At 39.0% G+C, this 22,336-nt stretch overlaps 1 long non-coding RNA gene across 1 annotated transcript in view; it reads right to left on the bottom strand.

Annotated features, from left to right (window-relative positions):
* LOC138915851 (uncharacterized) overlaps window positions 1–22,336 on the bottom strand; it is a 37,816-nt gene that overhangs the window by 1,965 nt on the left and 13,515 nt on the right. Inside the window, exons 2-3 of the long non-coding RNA XR_011422215.1 lie at window positions 19,127–19,273; window positions 6,792–7,093 (exon numbers count right to left, since the gene is read on the bottom strand). This is a non-coding gene — a long non-coding RNA (uncharacterized lncRNA). The remainder of the gene's footprint in view (window positions 1–6,791; window positions 7,094–19,126; window positions 19,274–22,336) is intronic.

Raw genomic sequence — 22,336 nt, 5'->3', positions numbered from 1 at the left:
GGAATTGGCCACCCCAAGATCCGCCTCTTTGGCATTAGGATTATTTTGGGATGCTTACTTTTTTGAAAAACTGCAGACATGAGAGTAACTCTGAAAAGTAGAAGTTACCCTTTGTTAAGAGACGTTTACATTTGTAAAGGAAATCTCCACATGTAAAGGTATCTCCCTCTCTGTACCAGGAAGAAGGGGAGATGACCTTATCTCTAGAAACCCTTATCAATGCAGAAGGCAAGGACTTAAATCTGCATAATAACCTTGTTTACTGTACTTTTCTGGTAACCTCCCATAACTGACCCCCTGACCCCCAACATCCTCCTTTGCCTTTAGCTGAGGATGGTATTTAAGATGAGAAACTCTGCCATTTTGGCAAGTTGCTCAGTTTGCCTGAGTCTCTCCCATGTATACATGTTATAAAGCTTTGTTTGATTTTTCTCCTGTTATTCTGTCTCATGTGAATTTAATTTGTTGTCTGGCCAGAAGGACCTAGAGTGGGTACAGGAAATGTCTTCCTCCCCTACACATCCTAGAATGAACGTTTATAAGCATTTGTTTAGTTAATTAATTAGGTCATTAATTAGTTAATAGAGAGATTAAAAAGAAAGAACAGTAAGGATTCTAGTTTCATATTTCCTATTACAGGTTGGGATCCCCAGGAAGCAGATTCTGATTGCACATTAAAATCACCTGGAGAGCTTTTCTAAAAAACATTTAATTATGAAAAGTTTCAAACTTTTACAGAAGTAGACTGAACAGTCTAATGAACTCCCACGTACTCATCACCCAGTTTCAACAATTATGAGGCATGGCTAACCTTGTTTCATCTAAACCTTCACACAACCCCACACTCTTCTCTATATTTTGTTAGTATTTGGAAGCAAATTGGGGAGCTTTTTAAAAATACTGATGCCTAGACATTCGGATTTCAATTTCTGCACAACAGGTAAGAGGACAGTCTTACCTGTTGTGCGGAGTTTGCATTTTATTCTGAAGTTCATCATGATCATTGTCATCCAGGACTGAGCTGTGCTATTATTAATTTCACAGATGCGAAAGCTGAATACTGAGTAATTATGTGACTTAACTAAGAATGCACATTAAATTAACACTGAAAGTCAAACAATTAAGCCAAGATGCCCCATTTCCATGAAATCTCTGTGACTTTTTGTGATTTTCACAATGATTTCTAATAAAGGAATTATTTCACCTATAGTAAATAAAAGAGTGTAAGTCAAATGTGTAGAAGGGCATAAGCACTAATGGCTAAAAAAGTAGAGGCTCAAGAAAGACCCAGTTACCGAAAGGAAAATGGCAACTACCATAAAGACAGTCCCCCCGTCTGAAAAAAACGGAATGTCATTTCTCTGCAGTTCTTGTTTTATGCCTTTCACTTAACCAATTCTATTTAACGGTAGCATTTTGTTTGCTTTCCCCATTCAGAGTTCCTGGACACATTTTTTTTTTATATTCTTCATGACTTTTTATTCATTTCATATTTTAATATGGGCTATCATATACTGATTCAATACTTGTTTGAAAAATGCAACGACAAGAAATTCATGAATTAGAGTCAATTATAGATTGATCATCTTAAAAGTTCAATCTCTTAAAATTTTAGTCATAATGATGCGGGGTCAGTGAGCCGAGGAGTCAAAAGAAAGATTTCTTAGACTCTCAAGATCTGGCAGTAGTGCTCTTTTATTTAGAGAATAGTATAGAATAGCATGGGGACAGGACCCATGGGCAGTCAGAGCTTCTGCTGCCCCAAGTTGAGGGTTAGAGCTAAATTTAAGGCATAGGTATGTGAGTTATCTCTTTACGAGACAAACAAAAAAAGTTAAAATGGTACCAGTGCCGGTAGGGTCCGGCCATTGGGCGGTCCCACAACTTTTAGATAAGAATCAAACCGGATTGAGTAAATGGCAGAAGTCACCGCTCAAATATTATCTTCAGCTAAAGACAAAGGAGGATTTTGGGGTGGGGGGGTCAGTTACATGAGGTTGCCAGACAGTAAACAACTTAAGTTCTTGCCTTCCCCATTAAGAGTTTCCAGAGATAAGGCCATGGCCCCTTCCTCCTGGGGCAGAGAGGGAGGCATGGAGATTTCCTTCACAAATGCAACTGTCTCTGATCAAAGGGCAAGCAAATTCCACTCCTCGGAGCCTGGTTCTCATCTGCAGTTTTAAAATTAACCACCCTAAAAATCCTCATCATAAACCATTTTAAAATTAAGCAGCCTAAAAATCCTCATCAATAATAGATTTCAAACTTATAAGGGGATACAATGAATCACTTTGCATACCACTATTACTGAGCAAGGGCTCGCCACCTGATGCACACAGAAGCTGACACCGTGGCACACCAGCTTTTGAGAAAAGAAAAGGCTTTATTGTGAGGTCAACCGGCAAGGAGACAGGAGGCCAAGCTCTCAAATCTGTCTTGCCCATCCAAGGTGTGGGGTAAAGTTTAAGGGGTTAGGGAGAGCCAGCTGGTCTGAAAGGGCTGACAGGATGAGTTTTGATTGGCAGGTCAAAATTTTTTCTTCTGTGAATGCTCCTGGCTGGCTTTGCTGCTCCCAAAAAACCAGCTTTAACATTCAGTTGTTAAGATGAGGGTCAGTTATGGGATATTACTAGGAAAAGTATAATAAACAAGGGTAAAGTTGTCATGCAGATTTAAGTCATTGCCTTCTCCATTGATAAGAGTTTCTAGAGATTTGGAGTCATCCCTCTCTTCCTGGCACAGAGGGATACACCCTTACAAATGGAGATTTCTTTTATAAATGGAAATTTCCCTTACAAAAAGGGTAATTTCTCCTAGGTTTTCAGAGCTTTTCCTGTGTCTGCTGCTTCTTAACAATCATCAGCTCAAAATAATCCTTATGTCAGAGGCAAATTTGGGGGTGCAAAATCTGTTCCTGGTCCTGTGGTTACATCACTAAGTATTGTTAAATCAAGATACTTTTTAAGATACTGTTAATTTCAAAACAGCCAAAATAGAGAATGTTTCCTTCACATTTGTTACTATATTCAACCTCACTTCGAAAAATTACTGCAAAAAAAAAAAAAAACCCCTCCAAAAGTGCATTAGCAGTTTTGCTTTTAGAATATAAATCAACAAATATTTATTGAGCATGTATTATATGCAAATTTAAATTGTTTTCCAGTTTCATTGAAATATTTTTGAAAGTCATTAAAATTTCTTATGAGTTTTGCATGACTAATTAAGCATTTTAGCAATATTATGGCTTTGCCATCTTGTCAGATTCAAGGATAAAAGAATGCGGTTTTCATATTGTTATTTCATTCATGCTTTCAGACAGCAAGAAGGAAAAAAGCAGAGCAACATGAGGAGCAAAACAAAAAGATGGATTGCTTACACCCTGCAGCTGTGTCTCAGATTGGCACTCGGCTTTTCTTCCCTTAGTTTTTATCAGCAGGGTGTCTCAGAAATGTAAAATGTCCTTTAAAACGGCATATTTTTTCAACCTAAACGTCATTTCATAATCCATGTTCCAAGTGTTCTGAAACCTTTAGATGAAAATAGTGTGATGACAGACATGTCATTAGTGTACGTACGAAGCATTTTGGTGCAAATGCTTCCCTTTTGAAATGCTCCCAATGATACTATTGTCTGCTTCACACAGGGGTGCTTTTAGATCCAAGAAAACAATTTAGGGGAGAAGGGGAAGGTGGAAGGTGCAGAGCGGCAGATTCACTAACTTTATCTCCTTTATTCAAAGCTAAAGCAGATGAGAATATCAGCTAAAAGTCACAGTCCTTTAGAATCTACTGTTAATGGGGGAAAATAATGGCTTGAAATACGAATTGTCGGTCCTTATGTCACCATCAACTGGAGAGCAGAATTCTATATGAAGGAGTCTGTCTTGGATCTTGTTTTATAAGCTTTGTCAGTGAAGTATTTCTTCATTGCATTAGAAGAAATGAGGTTGTATGTGTGCAGAGATGGATTCACTGGGAAGCTAATGAAGCTCAAACTAGAGCACCTCTCACTTCCACTAGCCCTTTCCAAGGTCCTGAGGAATGCCTCAGCAATGTATTCAATTGGTCCTCTGTTTTGCAACATTTGCACAGTTAAGCTATTTTATCTACAATTGCTCAAGACCACTATCTCTTTCCACCCTGACATCCCCTCCATCACTCCCCTCTTGGCAGTGGGGTGGTCACTGGAATTCTGAAGATGCAACTAATGGGAAATTGAGACAGAGTTACATTTGGTTATGAATAAGTGGGATACATTTATGTGGTTCACAGTCACTTCAAGTTGTAGTTACATTCTTACTAGCTGTCCTAGAATGGGAAGAGCTCCCAGGAATACTGCCCCCTAGTGTTTTGACTCATCACGATGGAAACACAAAGATTCAAGGTAGGGACTGTAATCCCATTTTGAGTGTGACCTATGACTCTCAGTCCCAGAAAGCTGTAGAAAGAGGAGGAAAAACAAAGTTTGAAATGTACAGAACCAGAAACTAGCCTGTGGAAGCTTTTTTAAAGTGTCAGTAATAAAAATTGAATTTCAGTCATCTATTATTCTAGAGGAAAGACTGAAATATTTTTCTGTTTTCTCTACAAAAATGATGTTACAAAATCATTGTCTTACAAAGAGATGATCAAAGAAAATGTAGGAAATTATGTTTAGAATTTGTCAGATAGTTATGAAGATATATTCCTTTTCTTGATTTTGTTATGACTGTGCTGTTTATCAGCTTTAAAAATTTTGTATTTTGCGATAGTTTCTTTACCAAAAAAGCATACTAAAGAAATTCTAGAATTCTTTTAAAAGAATTTTAAATTGTTTTAAAAATTCAGCTTTGCATTTATTTTTGAACTTGTAATTTTGCATTCATCTTCTTAAAGAGAGATTGCCAATTATATATGCTTGGGCCCACAGACCTGGATCCACCTCTCTATGAGCAGCCCTAACAGAACTGTGTCCATGTTCCATCATGGCCTTCAGTATAGACTCAGACCACTTGTCGGAGACTGGCCCAACCTGTACTCCCGTGATTTTGCATGATGTGTGGTGGGCAACAAGATCTGAATTTCTTCAGCATCTTTTGTCAACTGATGGATCGTAGGGCCCCCAGCCTGAGTGAGATGTCCCCAGTGAATGTTCTCCCAGAAACAGGTCCCTTGTGTTTACACTCTGGCTCCATTCCAAGCAAGATTATTGCCTCCCCTTAACTCCTTATCCCATACAGGAGATGGGAATTCAACTTCTACAAGAACTTTCTGAAGGTTCCAGGATCTTAGGATGGATAAAACAGAGAGCTGAATACAAAGGAGAAGAGAAGAGCTGCTCTTGCGGCTCATAAACTCAGATCCAGCCCATGCCCAAGGTTCCTGACTGGCCTCTTCCTTACCTATCTTTCTAGCTCTGAGCTTTAGGAGATTCCTTCTAATTTCAGTGATAGAAGTGCATCCCTTCATTCACCTTGCACTTTCTGAGAACCTGCCATAATCACAAAAACAATTCTTTATTGAGTTGTATACTATATGCCATGAACTGTGCTTAAGAGTGTTACATGCTTTAATGAATTTAATTCTCCCAGGCATGTTATGCTGTTGATATTATTATTATTTTCTCTATTTATAAATGGGTTCTGAGAGTTAGAAATTTGCCCAAAGTCTACGCAGACAGTACCTAGGAATTAAATGCAGTCCAGACCTAGATTCTACATTCTTAACCACAGAACTACGTGCCCATCACTGTGCTAGGAGTGGATGGAGAGGGGAGCAAAGGAGCCTGAACGAGTCACCATCTTGTCCTCCTCTGTGACAGACACAAGTTAAAATAATGGTTACCATGGTCCTGCAGCCGCTCTGGGGGATTTGCGGTGTCTCAAATGGTCTAATTTGCTCCCATCCTAAAACCTGCATCCTCTGTTCATTCTACCTGGAATGTTCCCCTCAACCCCCAATGCCAATCATCTTTTGGTTGGACCTTTTTTTACTGTTTAGACTTCTGTTCAAATTTAACTTTATCAGCAGGCCATGCCAGATCACCCAATAATTTAGATTCCTAGTTAAATTATTCACAGAAGCACTTAACACTATATGGCATTTTTCTTGCTTTTATTGTTTGTTTTCTCTATATAGTTTATTCTTAAATTTGTGTGTGTGTATACGTGTGTGTGTGCAGGGAAGACAGGAAGATGGCAAGAAAGAGGATAAAAATGAAAGACTGCAAGAAGAGAAGAAGGGAGCAAGGAAGGGTAAGAGGAACAGAGAGGTGACAGCAGGTAACCAAGAAGGGAAAGAAAGGAAGAGGGACATCATGGATAATCCTAACAGCACATTTGTTGAATGCCCTTGGCCTTGCCATTTGTACGAGTTTCCTGTGGCTGCTGTAACAAATTACCCTACACTCGGTGACCTAAAACAACAAATGTGTCCTCTCAGTTCTGGAGTGCAGAAGTCCAAATCAAGTGTCACCATGGCCACCCTTGCTCCGGAGGCTCCAGTGAGGACTCCAGTCCTTGCCTCTTACTGCTTCTAGTAGCTTCTCCATCTTCACATGGCCTTCTCTGTATCTGTCTTTGCCTCTCTCTCTTATAAGGACACTTATGAGGGCATTTAGGGCCCTACCACATAATCCGAGATAATCTCCTTATTTCAAAATCCTTAATTTAATTACATCTTAAGATTTAATTGCAGATTCAAAGACCCTTTCTCCAAATAAGACATCATTTACAAGTTCTACGCATTATGACTTGATATCCTTGGGTGGCCGTTATTCAACCTATGACACCATCCATGATGTTTTTTTCTTACCTGTTTTGAAAATCAGCATCCATTAGTTGAGGTGTCAGTAAGACTTGTAATGGCTGAAAAGGAAAATGAATCTTAGATATGTGAGGCATGGACATGTCAGTGTTGTTGAGGAACACCGTGGACCTGTGAAGTGGAGGAGTGTCCCATCCCTATGAGGTCACTGACTCCTTCAGGACCCAGACTTGTCTCTGTCCTCTGTCCTCCATTTGGTGGCCCTAGAAACATTTTGCCAAATATGAGGTTCAAGGTCTTCTCAAGAAGTAACTGTCCCTCATTGCGATGATGCCACGTTTTTATAACACCTGTCAAGAAAATGAGGATTCCAGGTCATGCATTGTTCCGTTTTAGTGATAATTGTAGGATTTCGTTATCAGCATCAAATACAAAACAAACAGATGTGCATACATGTTCTTTATTTGTATGTTTGTGATAGAGCATTTGTTTATAAAGCTCTTATTCAGTGTTTACTGAATGAGGAGTACAATTTACAGAACTTTTTAGCAACCAAAATGACATACTGTATATTTATAATAGGAAGAAATCACATTGACAGATGGATAACATAATATTCTAGTTATGTTTAAGTCTATCCTAGAAAAATGTTAGGAATTGCATGTGTTTATACAAAGTTATTACGGTTTAAAGTCATATAAGCACTTCAAAAGTGTCCCGTAAGTGTCTGTGGACAGTCGCTATTGATTATTTACTTTGTGTAGTTCATGGAGAGAATGCTTAAAACTCAGCCAGTTTCCTTTGGCACAGGATTTTATGAAATCATCTCCACCAAGAGATAAAGATGCTAAGGATAATTTTGACATTAGCTTAAGAGAGCATAATTTAGATGTAAATAATTTAAACGCAATTATACTATTAACAGTCTTTCAATGCTTTACGGTTAAACATAGCTTATTTAAAAGCAATAAATAAATACTCATGCAACATTTCCCAAAGTGTGTTTCTTGAAAGACTACTCTTATAGTTGTTAAAAAGTAGAGTATGGAAACAGAGTACTGTAATCAACTACGAACAGTAAACACTAATTAAACAACTTTCTTAGTGAGGGCTTCCTCTGAGACATTAATATAAAAAATATATTTGGAGTCTCCAAGAATATGGTAGAAGAGAATGTGGCATTTCCCAAAATAATGTCAGAATGAACACCTCCCTGAATTAGGATTCCACAGAACCCACTGCAAAATGCTGCCCAAGGGAAGAGCATCTTCACCAATCAACTAATTGAGATTCACCCCCTGAGGCTGCGGATGGTTCATCTCCAAGTTTCCTGCCCTGTACTCTGCTAGCAAGCAGGAAGGGAGGAAATGACCCTCTGAGATGCAGACAGCGACTCTCAGGTCCGGGATGATAAATTGAGACTTTATACGAGTTTATTCAGCTCATTAATGGAGGTCCATTCCACACACATCAGTCTGGCTTTGAAACTCTTAATTATCTTACATTCTACTGCTTTTTGATACGGTAAAAGTGGTACCATTATTACCCACTGCTCTAAAAGACTTCTGGTAGTTTTTAGGCGGAATTTAAAGTGAGTTCTTCAACCTGGAGACTGAAGAATGGAGTTTGGCCACACTAATGGCCTTTGATTGCTTTAATAGAGAAAGGTTTTCTCAAGTATTTAAAGATCTTTTCACCTTTTATTAACAATTAGAAATAGATATATTTTTAAATCAATCTCATTTTCCTTCCTTGCCCTTCTCTAAGTTACATTAGTGTTGGCCCTACATTTCAACCACTTGCGGTGACCACCCCAAATGCTACTGACCACATGGCAGAGAGGAGGGGGAGAGGGTGTTTGAAAGACAGAAACTTATTTGCAGCAAGAATAGTAAGGAAAATAAAGCTACAATGTTATACACACAATCATAACTTCTAAGGAGCTGTGAAAACCCCAATGGTAATAATTAACATTAACTAATTTCATAGGCTGCAAACTGAAGTGTTTAAGAAATGTAGCTGTCTGTAATTTTCCATAATTGGACTTAATTCTCTTCGTGGCCTCCATTTCTGGTAGATGGTGGAAAACCTACCCTGGTCACTTTGGCATCAGCCAGGTTCAGTAATTTCATAACAACGTGGTGTTTTCCGCTGTCCCTTCTTTTATAATAAACAGGCAGGACTTTATCTAAAAGCATTCAAAATCAACTTTTAAAAAAGCTCCATGCTGGCCAAATCTGAGACATCTCAGGTTGCCCTCAGCCTCCCAGGGGACAGTTTGCCACCCTAGTCATCATTTTTCAGGTTTTGAAACCAAGACTAACAGCTTCCCCCACAGTCACACACATAGACACACGAAACTTGGAAATCCAACAGAGGTCTATCTGACTCCAGATCTCTGGCTCTTTTCTGCTGGAAACTCTTGTCAACTAGATCTCTTCTATCCCTCTACCTCCCACTAAAATGTACTTGTCTGTGCCTCGTTCTTTCCCTAGATTTTCATTATTGTCATAGACATAATTGATAACATTCTTTGTTTCAAGTAAAATATTTGAATCCACAAGAAACAAGCTTATTTTGAGCCCCTCCATGTACCAAGTTCTATAAAAATTACTGTAAGACATGGTTCTTGGCTTTAAATAAAACAGCATACATGAAAAGTCTTTGCAAATTATAAAACAGCAAAAATTACTTTTTGTCTTCACTGAGTCTTCGCCATATTTTTCAAGGAATGAGTAGTCTACTCCAATATGTGTCAGAAATAAATTATGTGCAGCCAGTTTCTTCCAGCCAGGCCTCTCACCCCTCAGTTGGGGAAAGGCAAGCTCACCCTTTCTCACCACCCCATCCCTTACTCCCTGCTGACTCCTCCTATTCTGGGGTTTTTCCACTCTCTTGCATTAGTCTTGCTGGATTCTTTGATCTAATGAGAACATCCTTTCGTCCTTTTTTGGAGAGTGGGGGAAGGAGGTAGCATTTTCACTCCCTTTACTTCCCTACCTTAAATGAACTCTCATCCCCACTATCCATCAATCTTTTTACTCCTCTCGGTCATTTATCTTATCTGTTGCCTTTAATAACTTTTTAGATCATTGCCACCCTCTTTAAGCCCCTTGTTCAATTCTGCCCCAACTTACTCTCAGCACATGACAATGGAAGCCATTAGGCATGAACTGTTTCAACTTCCTGCCCTCTTTACCTACAAGCTTGTCTCCATTCATCTCCATTCTACCTCCTTTTCCCTACTCTCAGAGGATGAAATATCTTTTCTCAAGATCAACCCCTCTGTTGGGGTTTTTTTCAAGATTAACCCCTCTATTAGGGATTGAATGGTGTCCTCCAAAAACATATGTGGATGCCCTAACCTCTGGTACCTGTGAGTGTGACTTTATTTGGAAATAGAGTGTTTGCAGATGGAATCAAGTTATGATGGGGTCATTAAAGTGGATCCTAATCCAATATGACTGATGTCTTTATAGGAATAAGGCAATCCAGACACAAATACAGACACACACACAGACACCGAGAGAGAAAAGAATGCCATGTGAAGACACAAACACACAGCCAAGGGTACTAAGGATTGACGGCCACCACCAGAAGCTAGGAAAAGGCAAGGAACGATTCTACCCAGAGTCTAGGGAGCAAGGCCCTCCTGACACCTTCATCTTGGACTTCTCGCCTCCAGAACTGTGAGAGAATACATTTCTGTTGTTTTAAGACATCTAGTCTGTGGTACTTTGTTACAGCAGCCCTAGGAAAGGCTGATACATCCTCCCTCCTTCTTCTGATCACATCACATCATGGTCCTTATTCAGTCAGCCCCTCTTCTCTATCTAAGGGCTCCTTCTCTGCAGCCTATAAACATGTCAAGTATTGCCCATCATCAAAATATCCTCCTCTAACCCAGTGTCCTACTTGAGTTACCACCAATACTCACTTTCTTCTTCTGATCTGGACCTCTCAGAAGAGTAGCACAAACTAGCTTACTTCATCACATCTCTCATTCATTGCACCATTCCTGGTAATTGGGCTTCTTCCCCCACTGGTCTCCAGGAACTACTTGAGTTAAGGTCATAAATAACCTCCTACTTATAAAATCCAATGGATATTTTTCAGTTATTTTGTATTGAATTAGCACACTATTTTGACACTATTGATTGCTCTCTCTTTTTTGAAACTGTCTACTTTCTTGGCTTTCATTACATTTGACTTTCCTGGTCCATGTCTATTGCTTATATTTAGTTCCTTCCCCATTTCCTCTTTGGGCTTCCCTCTTCCTACTCTTTAGACAGGGCATCTCCTAGGATTCCAGCCCTGTCCACTGCTCTTATTCTGCATAGGAATTTTGACAGGGTGATCTCATCTACTCTCATGATTCTAGATAGCACCAAACCTTTATCTGTAGTGAAGATTCTTCTCTTGAACTTCTTCTGGATATATATCTAACTGCTTACCAGAGTCACACTCATACCACAAACTCATCCATTCCCAAACTAAATGATCAACCTTGCCTACAAATCTTCCTATATTCTCAATGTCTTAGTGCCTCTATCATTCATCTATTCATCCCAGCTAGAATTTGGAGACTCAGCTTATCTTTGGTTCTCTCATCATCTCTCCTAATTGGTCCTTCTGCCTTCTATGCTTTCTCCTTCAAGTCCATCATCTATATAGCAGCCGGATTAATATATCTAGAAGAAATATGACATCATCTCTCAACATAAACTAAAAGTTCTTTTCTCTCTCACCTCTCCAACCGCATTTTCCATTTTTGTCTTTGGAATGTGGAAATGATCGTAGTTGTACCGTGAGATGGCTAATGCCTTGTGACTTTTTCATGTGGTTCCATCTCCTCAGGACATTATCACCTGACGTGTAACCTTATTCACTTTTAATCCTCCTTTATGTTTAAGCACAGACTCTCTTCTGGGAAGAATTCTCAGAGGCTTCCCACTACCTTGGGTACCCCCTTCTGTTTCTATATCCCCCGTATGGACTTCTGTTATTTCTTCACTGTGTTATGTTATAATTACTTGTTTACCAACTTGATTCCCTCACTAGATGGGGAGCTCCACAGAACAGGAACTGCATTCATTTCACCTTTGCATTCCATTACCTGGCACATTGATGGAGAATGAATAGATAAGTAACTGGGATGTTGGGCATCTATTATTCTGTACCAGGTGATGAGTAAGCTCTCCTGGGGGAAGAAAGGCTTTTTGGCACCTTTCAAATAATCCTACACAACCTGATTTTTGATCCTTCCTACTAAGAACAGATAATGCAAAATCCAATTACATGTTAGGTTATCTCAATGGCAGAGTGTGGAAATGAACACACCATGATAAATCTCTGCTTTGTGATAAACATCTTTTTTCCCTAGGGAACATGGAAAACAAAACGTCTCTCCCTCTTTTGAGCTGTAATATGCTGCTCCTTTTGGAAATTCTCACTTTTAACAGAGCAGCTTCATTCCCAGAGCCATCAGTTTCACAAGGTCACCCACAACCCAGTGGACAGAGTCAAAGGATATTTCACAGAAGAGCAGGCTTTCTCATGACAGTAGGTTTGGGGTTTTGGGGGATTATACATACACCAGAATTTGTATTCAACACACACATACACACACAGTTTTAATATTCAGAAGGCGTAAGAATAAAATAAAAAAATATTTATGCATTAGGTATTCTGAATAAGTATCCTTAAATATTCTGTACTGTAACATTCTTGAGGAGGAAAAACAGTGCTGAGATGAATTGCCTTGTCCTAGTATATATCTTATTTTTGATGATCTTCTTAGCAAAGAATATTATTAGCCTACACAAAGAGTCTGAAAGGGTGTGCCAGAACTCTTTTTTTGGCCAGCATGGTATGCTGATTTGTTCAACTTTTAAAAGCTGTGAAATATAATATAAAAATCATAAAAATGCTTAATATTTGAATATATAGTATTATCAATAATTATAAATTGAATATTTGTGAAACCATCTTCCAAGTCAAGAAATAGAACATGTGCACCTGGTGTGAGCTAAATTGCACCCTCCCAAAATTCTTGTGTTGAAGTCCTAACCCCTAGGACCTCAGAATGTGGCTGTGTTTGGAGATAGGGCTTTTAAAGAGTTGATGAAGGTTAAACGAGGTCATTAGGGTGGGCCCTAATCCAATATGATGGGTGTCCTTATAAGAAGAGAAAATTTGGTTGCACAGAGGGAGAAACAAGACATGCGCATGCACAGAGGAAAGCCCGTGTTGAGGACACAGCAAGAAGACAGCCAGCTGCAGCCGACGAGAGAGACCGCCTAAGACAGCCAACTTGTCGACACCTTACTCTTGGACTTTCAGCCTCCAAAATAGAAAATAAATTTCTGTTGTTTAAACGACCCTGTGTGTGGTGTTTTGTTATGGCAGCCCAAGAAAACTATTACAGCACCCTCAGAAGGACACTTGTGTCCCTTCCTGATGACAATGTCTTCCTTCTCCCATCTGAGACATGGTCACTCGCTTGACTTACAGTTATTGGCAAACGTTATCATTTTTCACTGAATTTGTGCTTGTATCCCAAAAATTATACCTGTGCTTACATTCAAAAAAATTACAGCTTAGTTTTGCAGTTTTGTAATGAATTTGAATTTGAATGCCTTGAGGCAAAGCATCCACTCTCTAATTCACAATATCCAGTATTTTCTAGTGTCTGCCCCTGATTCGTCCTTGAGCATGTGTGTTTGCCACTCCTTGGCCTCATGCCCAGCCTCCTGGAACATACCTCTTTTAATGGCCAATTATCAACTCAAGAATGACTGAGCCAATGCTTCTAACAGTCACACTCCTTTACTCCCCCCTGTTACAAGTGCTAAATGTCAAGTTTTTCATTTTAAATTACAGTTGAAACTGTTTTGAGAATTTCATGACACCTATTGAGATAAATAGTGTCACCCAGAACTGTCACAAACCAAGATAGAAAATTGTTAGTTTAGCCAAGGTGAGCTTCATTGAAAGAAGCCGCAATACCAAAATCCTTTTCTTGCCTGTATCACACAGGGTCCCAACAGAATACAGAAGAACGGTCAAGTTAAACTAATTAAGGAAGAGTTTATTTACAAAGGAACTCATTACAAAAGTAGGAGAACCACAAGGAATCATGCAGGAACCAGGTCTCGTGGCAGAGAGAGAGATACTAGAAGCAAGAAAGAGAGAATTGTCTAGAAGAGAGCTCCTTGAGAGTGACCTTTTGTTGAGGGTCCCAGCTAGCCTGAGGCAACTGCTCAGGGAGGGAGCCAGAGAAATGAATCTCTATCCTCACTCTTCTCCCTCTGATCTCTTGCTGGCTCCCCATTGATCCAACCAGCCAGAAGCCAGAGCGTTTGGGGATCTGTCAATGTCGGGGATATAGGTCTCAGGGCAGAGAGAACAGGAGGAGGGGAAATCTGGGGGGAAATGGGAGATTTCTGGCACTTGGCCTTTGGAATGGCAATGTGAGAGAATGTGGATGTTGATTTTTCCAGGCAATTCCATGTTTGAAATGTGACAATTCTCCAGGGAGGCCAGTGTGTGAGAAACGTGCAGCTTTTCCAATATCCTTCCTGGAAGTTCTCGACACCAGGATGACCAGATAGTAACCACCAAGAAAGCAGACAGGTACCTTGGATATTTAGATATGGCGTGCTTCCTAGACATCTTTGTGCCAATTAGACTGTACGGCATTTGAATTTACTAATTTTAACGCTTCAGACATTTCACTGCCAAATGGGAAGAACAATTAGGAGAAAAAAAGAGAGCTACCATCTGGAAGGACTAGTATGCTTTTTAAGACAGTAGGTGTGACCTGTACTCACATTTGGAACCAAAGTCAGCTAACATATAAATCTCTCCTGAAATATTACATATATATGTATTGGATCAAAGCGGGAATTTTTTTTCCAGATTATTTTCCCAAGAGAATGGCATAATAGTATCACACTACATGCAGTACAAAAGTCACCTTTATTTCTAGGTGATTTTTATTATAACAGAATATAATCAAATTATAAATATATTTTATATAACTTTATAATATATAATTTATAATATATTATATAATTTATAGTATATTATATATTATATCACTGTAATCCTATTTGTAAATTTGGAATTGGGCATGAGGAAGGCTCATCCTGAAATCCAGCTGAAAGATTTTGGTTATTGAAATAACAGAGTAATTGCTCAAGGTTAATCTACAAGCATAGATACCAAGGCAAGTGAATAATTAATCTCTTTATCTGTGCTCAAAGACAGCTGACATTTGTAATTCAATAGAAGAAAAAGAAAAAACAATGCATGAAAGAATAAGATACGCCACTCAGAGTTAGGTTTGTTAAATAATAAGCCAAATCCTTAGAAGAGTTGGGATTAAAAATCAGGTCCCAAATTTACCTCCATCTCTAAATTGGAACCCTTGTAAATTGTTGATGGAAAGTAAAATGGTGCAGCCACTGTGATAAACAGTGTGATATTTCCTCAAAAAGTTAAACATAGAATTACCTCATGACCCCACAATTCTGCTCCTAGGAATATATCCAAAAGAATTGGAAACAGGGACTCAAACAGATTCTTGTATGCCAACGTTCACAGCAACATTTTTCACAATAGCCAAAAAGTAGAAACAATCCAAGTGTCTATCACTAAATGAATGGATAAACAAAATGAAGTATATGCATGCAATCGAATGTTACTCAGCAATAAAAAAGAATGAAGCAGGTACGTGCTACGACATGGATGAATCTTGAAAACATGATACTAAGTGAAATAAGCCAGATACAAAAGGAGAAATATTGTCCTTATATGAAGTATCTAAAATAGGCAAAGTCATAGAAACAGCAGGTAGATTAGAAGTCTCCAAGGGTTAAGCGGAAAGAGGAAACAGGGAGTTATTGCTTAATGGGTACAGAATGTCTGTTTGGGATGCTAAAAGGGTTTTGGAAATATGTGGTCATGATGGTTGCACAACATTGTAAGTGTAACTCATGCCACTAAATTGTACACTTAAAATGATTAAAATGGAAAATTTTATATTCTATATATCTCACCAGAATTTTTTTTAAAAATTTCATTTATCCCCTTCTTCCTCGCAGCATTTCATTTTAACTGAGGATGTCAAATGAGCCTCAGAAATACTGCACAAGGCTGCAAGATGAACTTGAATAAAACCACCCAGTGACTGAGACTGACAATAAAACTTCTGAAATGTTCGTTTCTGGTTTGAGTTGAAAGCACTAGAATGACCTCCCCTGAGCCTTAGTTATCAGGGGATGTTAACAAATCATAGAACACTCAACAGAGTTGAAGAGCAGATCGGAACTCAGTCTTCCTACATCAAAGGCTTCCAGTCTTTTCTTACTAAGACCTTAAAATAAACTGTGCTTCCTAAAGGCCTAAGCAGAACTATAGCTTCTGAATTACCGGAGCCTAAATGCGAAATGAGGACAGAGGTCAAATTTGCTCATCAGAGGTCATGGAGATGCCACCACCACCGTGTGACTGGAGGAAGCACCACGTCCTTCTCCCTTCCTGGTCAGGCCCTGGACTTGTCATTTCAGTTTCCCACGCTGCAGTATAATTGTCCAGAAACATAGCTTTCATTTTGTTAATAAGCAGAATTTTTGTCAAAGGTTTTTAAATAGTAACTACTGACATTTCTAATTTAAAAAGTAACACGTTTTTATTATAATGAGTTTAGGGGAAAAAAAGACAAAGCTCAAGGAAGGAGAAATAAATCACCCACAATTTTACCCTCCAGATGTAATTATGGTTAGTATTGTGACATGTTTGCGTAATGTGAGACTTTGATGATTAATTTTAGTTAAAAATAATAGTGCCTAACTTTTCTGCATTATGAAAGAAACAGTTCTTTACTGAAAAATATTTGGAAAACTGTAATAAACATAGGACAATACTGTCACATGAAGACAGTCCCTACTATGATTTTGATGTGTTGTAACCCCGTCGGTCAAAAGCCACTAGCAGGGTAAGCTGTAGTCTGAAAAATCACGTTTATTGACTTTTTTGAAATAAGGCAGACCACAAACCAGAGGAACCCTGGGGTGTCGCATCAAAGAAAGAAAGAAATGAGGTTATTATAGGATTTAAGTGCAGCAGTGCTTTGATAGGCTCAGAGCAAAGCAAGGCTGTGGATGAAAGAGTCAGCATGCTCTAAGGCTGCAATCGTGACCTCAAAAATGCAACTGGAAAATTCCTCCACTCAGTAGTGTAACTCCTTTGAGGAATGAAGATCTGGACTGCAAAGTGGACCCAGAGTCCTTTCTCTCTAGAAATCACAAAGTTAGGATGGATGTGAAATGATGCATCCAGAAATCCCTTATCTGAAGCTCTGATCATGGGTTGGAAATCAAGGCTGCTTCTCTGTTTCAAAGGACCAAAATCGTCCAGCGAGAAGAGTGGGTGCTCCATTCTTAGGATTTCAAAGAGCAATGTTTCTGATGGTCTAGGTGTTAGAAAACAAGATTTTTCGGTGAGTGAGAGAGTAGGAGCCCCTCAATGAAGGGGACCGTGACAACACTTTATAGCTGCAGCAGGGCCTTGGGAGAAACGTTTCCCATCAACTTAGCAGCCGCCTTGATCTTGATCTGTGTCTGTTATACCAGCCTGACCAATGGCAGAGTTTTTACCTTTGCAGTTTGGGCTAACTTTTATTTTTTCAGATGTTTTCTTTCATTGTTAATTCTATGCCTAAGTTTTTATTGCTTTTGATCTAAAATGTTGCAATTTTGTGTATCCACAGGTGAATCTGGTTTGTGTGCTGAATATTATTTTATTATGATTTTTATTTAACCACCTAGTCTTAAATATATATCATTTTAGTGACTAAATTGTAGACCATCTTAGAAGTGTACTAAAGATCACTTAACAAATCCAAATTGGCTATTACCAATTTTTAATTATCATACGTTCCTAATTTTTACTGTAATAAGTTATATTATGATAAACATCTGCATGCATATGGCTTTATGCAGACTAATGACTGAGCCTAAAGTTATGAGTATTTTTGAGGCTCTAGATATTTATTTGCCAAATTGCTATCCCAAATGTTGTTATCTATTTATACTGGTTCAAGTAATCTATGAAAATGATAATTTTGAGGCACTCACCTGAGCACAGGGAATTATCTTTTAATTTTTTAAAAATCTTTTAGCTTTTTGTTAATTCTAAGACTGTAAAGTGTTAGCTCTTTATTATTTTAATGTGCATTTTTTGTATTATTAGCAAGGTTAATGTTTTCCCACATTGTTTACTAATTCTAGTTCATTCTTATGTCTTCTCTGAAATTTTTCCTCAATTATGTATTGAGAAGCTTAGAGTGTTTCTCATCAGACCATCTAGCTTTTTATGTTGTAAAAATATTATGTATTAAAGTACTATTTCTTTGTCAAGTTAGCAGCAATATTTTCTTTCTAGGATGTAGTTTAGAACAAGTCTTTGTGAAGTTATTCTTTTGACCTTTTGAAATTCTCCTCAATTACCTCAAAACCTGAAGTTGGCAACCAGAAATCTAAATCATCAGGTTTCAGACATCTCCTATTGATGGAAACTTGTTTATCATGATCGATTGTGACTCTGACACCAATAATGTCTTACACATTATAAAATACCAGCTTTGGATAATGTGTTACAAATTAGAAAACACCAGCTTTGGATAATGATTTCTTCTAAATATGAGTTCTAACAAATTCAAAGTTATCTCATGATATTGTCACACACATTCCAGTATTCATTCTTAAGAGCAATGAGCATAGTTACAGCTAGCATGCCAGGGATGCAACCAATAAAATCCAAGCCATCAACACCGATGGATGCAGCAACTGTGAAATACCGTAGTGTTTTTCCGTGTGAGATTCATGCTTGTAAGTATCTCAGACAAATAAGGGAAAACTGCTGAGTTAAATCGTGATGTAGCCTAAGACTGGATCAATGAGTAACTCAAGAAAGGAAGGCTTAACACAGAAACCATTGCTACAATTTTAAATATCCATTTGGATCCTTTGTCATCTCATATCCACTTTCTTTCAGATCTGGGATCAGTTTTTTCCCATACTGCCCTTTGGGCCCTGGTCAGTTTGGATAGTGACCTCAGGGATTTCTGTGAGGTGTAGAAGTCTATGTCATTGTAGTTGCCCCAGTGACTTCAGATTGCCCTCTCCCAAACTCCTCCATCCCTGAGTTCCTATCACTGCAACCGAAAGGAGAAAGTTCAGGAACTTGACATGTCTCAAAACATCTTCTCTTCCTCTTTTAATGCCCTTTCCTTGATTCATTAATGAGATAACAGACAGCCTCGGTTGAAAATTCACTTCGGGAAGAAACCACATGGCCTGATAAGGGTGATGACTGACCTGTTGGAAGGGCTGGGGGATTTCTTGGACTTGGCCTCAGTGTTTCTCTGATTGAATGTCACATTTCAGTGCTGCCATGTTCACACGCTGTTGATACTCTGTTCGTAGAATGGATGACAACCTTGCAAACCACGGATCACTGAAAGCCTGATAAGAAAACAAATACGAGGTTTGTTTAGCTGGGGCAGGCAGGGCGGGTTGTGGTGCTGCTCAGTCGACGTCCAGGGATGTGAGGGATGCCAAGGCCAATCTTGGCCCATCCCTCCCAACTTCAACGTTTTTATACAGATGGGATCAGTTTAACATGAGCATCCAAAGTGGTCTTGACAGAGAAGGAGGAAGGGAAAGATGTCACAAAGAAACAAAATAAGCAGTTTTAAGTCTATAAAAGATGCCCTGGGGAAGGTGTGTCCTAAACGTCTTCTTTACATCATGGGATACCTACCATGGCTCCCTTCTCTGCCGGAGCCTTTCTCCTTGTGTCTCCTTCCTGACAATCGGACAGTAGGAAGCCTTAGAAATCAAACTTAAATTGCTTTCACAGATTAATTATGTAAATGCTGGGTTCACTTGCATTGTTTCTCTTTAATAAATCTGTTTGAAGTCACAGTAATGATGACTACAAGTATTAGTCAAGAATAATGATAATCTTTATTTTAAGAAAATTAAAAATACAGTCAAGTACAGAATTATTAACATTTGATCGCATTTGCTTTTCTTTCTTATTAAAAGAATAAAACATCACAAATAGTTGAAATCTCCTTTACCCTCATTTCTAGTCTCATTTCCCTCCTTCCCCCTGGAGGCAACCATTACCATTACCACTTCATTTTTATGTATATTAGCAGCCTAATATATATATATCTAAACACAGTGTTTTGTGTGAAAGAATATTTCTAATTTATATAAATAGTAATGGATACATATAACTGGACAATAACATTAGGCTTTTAAAATTTATCCATGTCAAAATGAAATATATTATAAGTATAATATATATAATCTTATTCATTCCTTTTAACTGCTATGTAGTATTCAGTTGCATGAATATTTAATTATCTATTCCTCTTTGATATATATTTTGGGTTTCAAATTTTTATTGTTATGAGAAGTACTCAAATAAATATCCTTGTGCATGTTTCCTTGTGCTCATATGCAAAAGAACTTTCTAGAGTACACACGAAGTGGGATGATTCAGTGGTCAGGTGAATACATTTTCAAATTTACTCAATATAAACAAATTTATCTCCATAGGAATTATATCAATGCAACTCCTATTTCTCGATATTTTGACCAATATTCAATATTGTCATACCTCAAAATCTTTGCCAATCTGAGGCATACCTTGTTGTTTTAATGTGCATTTCCTTACTTATAAGTGCACATGTTTATTCACCATTCAGGCTTTTGTTTTGTTTTTTCTGAAAACCGTCTGTTCACTTCCAGCGATCTTCCCAGGAAGAGCAGATTTACAGCTTGCACTTAGCCGGAAACTAAGGCTCAGAGAGGCCACGTGAGCTGCCCCAAGCTCGTGGAGCTAGTGAGAATCCCAAGCAGGATCCCAACTTTGGTATCCCAATCCACACCATGTCTCTTTTCCCAACACTTAGGCTTCACAAGACACTGATCAATCCATTTTAGCCCTTTTCATCTCACTGTACTTGACCTCCTGATCTGGGGAGGCACTCATGAAGAAGGTGAGGTGGAGAACTCTTACCGGGTCCAGTTGGCAGTTCAGGCAGGAAGCCCTGGCCACACAGTGACCTGGGGGTGCCCAGAATCCCTCAGGATCTTGAAAGCTTTTCTCTTTCTGGTCAAACCTTCAAATCCCTTTGAAGTATGCACTGTTATAACCATGGTTTTATGCATGAGGGGTTAAATAACTTGCCTAATGTGACAGGATCAGGAAGAGAGAGCAAGAAAAGCATTTCAAGTTCTTGTGAGCTAGAGGAAGATGGATCAGACTGCTTCAGGAAAAGCTTTGTGGAGAAGATGAAAGCGAGTACGGAAAGACAGTTTCCTCCTTCCTCCCACTTTCCCCCAGCTTCAGCCTTTGTAGAATCACCAGGCAACGTGGCTACAAAGACCTTTCAGGGAACCTTTCTGAATCTGTTGTCTCTCTTCAGTGAAGAAGCTGAGGTCAGTATCTAATCTACAGGAGTCAAGTAATTACAAGAAAACATTGGCAGAAACCGTAGCCAAGACGGACACATGGGGGTCTCAGAAGAATAAATGTACATTCAAAGCATGAAGCTTAACCTTGCAGTCTTTTTAGCTGAACTTTCTATAACAAAGACTCTCAGTTAACAAGGAGCACAGTCACACACTTCAAATCTAAAAAAAGCAGAGATAGTGGTCAAAAGAGCCTTTGAATGTGTGTTTTTACAGATCTAGAATAATCTTCTGCATGAAGTCATGTATCCTGCTGTCTTGGTCTTTTAGTTTCCCAGCAATAAGAATCTACATCATTCATTTGATAGGTATCTTCCAATCCTGACACCTCCCTTACTGGGAGGCTGATTTCTCCCCCATCTCCACCTCATCAGCTACCACAGCCCCAGGGAAGGGAGCAGGTTGAGTATGACCACTGGAAGGTGGAGCATATGATGTAGGAGAATGTTAAGAAAGATGAAGGGAAGAAAGCCCATCCCTTCTGATTCTGGTGGCTTGTAAGAAGAGGAAGAAAGAAAAAGAGAAACAAATCCATGGTTAGACATGATGTTGTGCCTCATCTCTGGCCAAGGTCCCAGAAGGAGGAGGCAGAGAGGGGCTGTGAAGGGAAGGGGCCATTGCCCACTTCCCATTTGGAAATGTAGCCTCCACCACCAAGATAGACAAACAGTGTGCTTCAATTTGGCTCTTCCAAGCCATCCTCAGTTTCTATATGGCGTGGATGGGATCTCAGAATCTCCCGAATACCCCAAAGGTGTTCAAAAATGAGTCAGCATTTGGCTAGACATTTGCTGGAGGAGATTACCATCTTTAGGACAAAGAGACCCTGAAGCTGGGAAATGTACTGCTAGAATAGAAGATACAGCCAAATTTCAGGGGCCCACAGCAAGAGTAAAGCTGAGGAAGTGATGGGTCAGTAAGCAGGGCTTACCAGGCTAGCTAAACCATGAAGGAACAGACCTCCAGCTATGCTGGTGCCATGTTTCAGCAATGGATGCCAGAAGGACACTGAATTGATGTAAGCCCTCTAAATTCCCA

Source organism: Equus caballus, chromosome 10 (assembly GCF_041296265.1).
Source record: "Equus caballus isolate H_3958 breed thoroughbred chromosome 10, TB-T2T, whole genome shotgun sequence".
NCBI classification, from domain to species: domain Eukaryota; kingdom Metazoa; phylum Chordata; class Mammalia; order Perissodactyla; family Equidae; genus Equus; species Equus caballus.
The sequence above is the reverse complement of the archived record's forward strand: the minus strand, read 5'-3'. Positions and strand labels throughout refer to the sequence as shown.